The sequence below is a fragment of the Delphinapterus leucas genome, chromosome 3 (assembly GCF_059928025.1).
Source record: "Delphinapterus leucas isolate spDelLeu-1000000601 "Yukka" chromosome 3, BTC_Dleu_Yukka2, whole genome shotgun sequence".
NCBI lineage: Eukaryota > Metazoa > Chordata > Mammalia > Artiodactyla > Monodontidae > Delphinapterus > Delphinapterus leucas.
This window is the reverse complement of record NC_143131.1, coordinates 151,664,713-151,664,920: the sequence shown is the minus strand read 5'-3', so window position 1 is coordinate 151,664,920 and position 208 is coordinate 151,664,713.

Here is a 208-nt window from a genome sequence, read left to right as displayed (position 1 = left end):
TAAAATTGAAGGAGAAATAAAGACTTTATTTTAAAAAAGCATAAGTAAATAAATTACTGAAGAAACTCATTGCCAGCAGACTTATATGGAAGAAATATTTTTAAAAGTTCTCCAGGATTGAAAATAATTAGGTCAGAAATTCAGATCTATATTAATCAGAAATAGTGGACAAGGAAAATAAATGAAGAGAAAATTAATTATTTTTTTC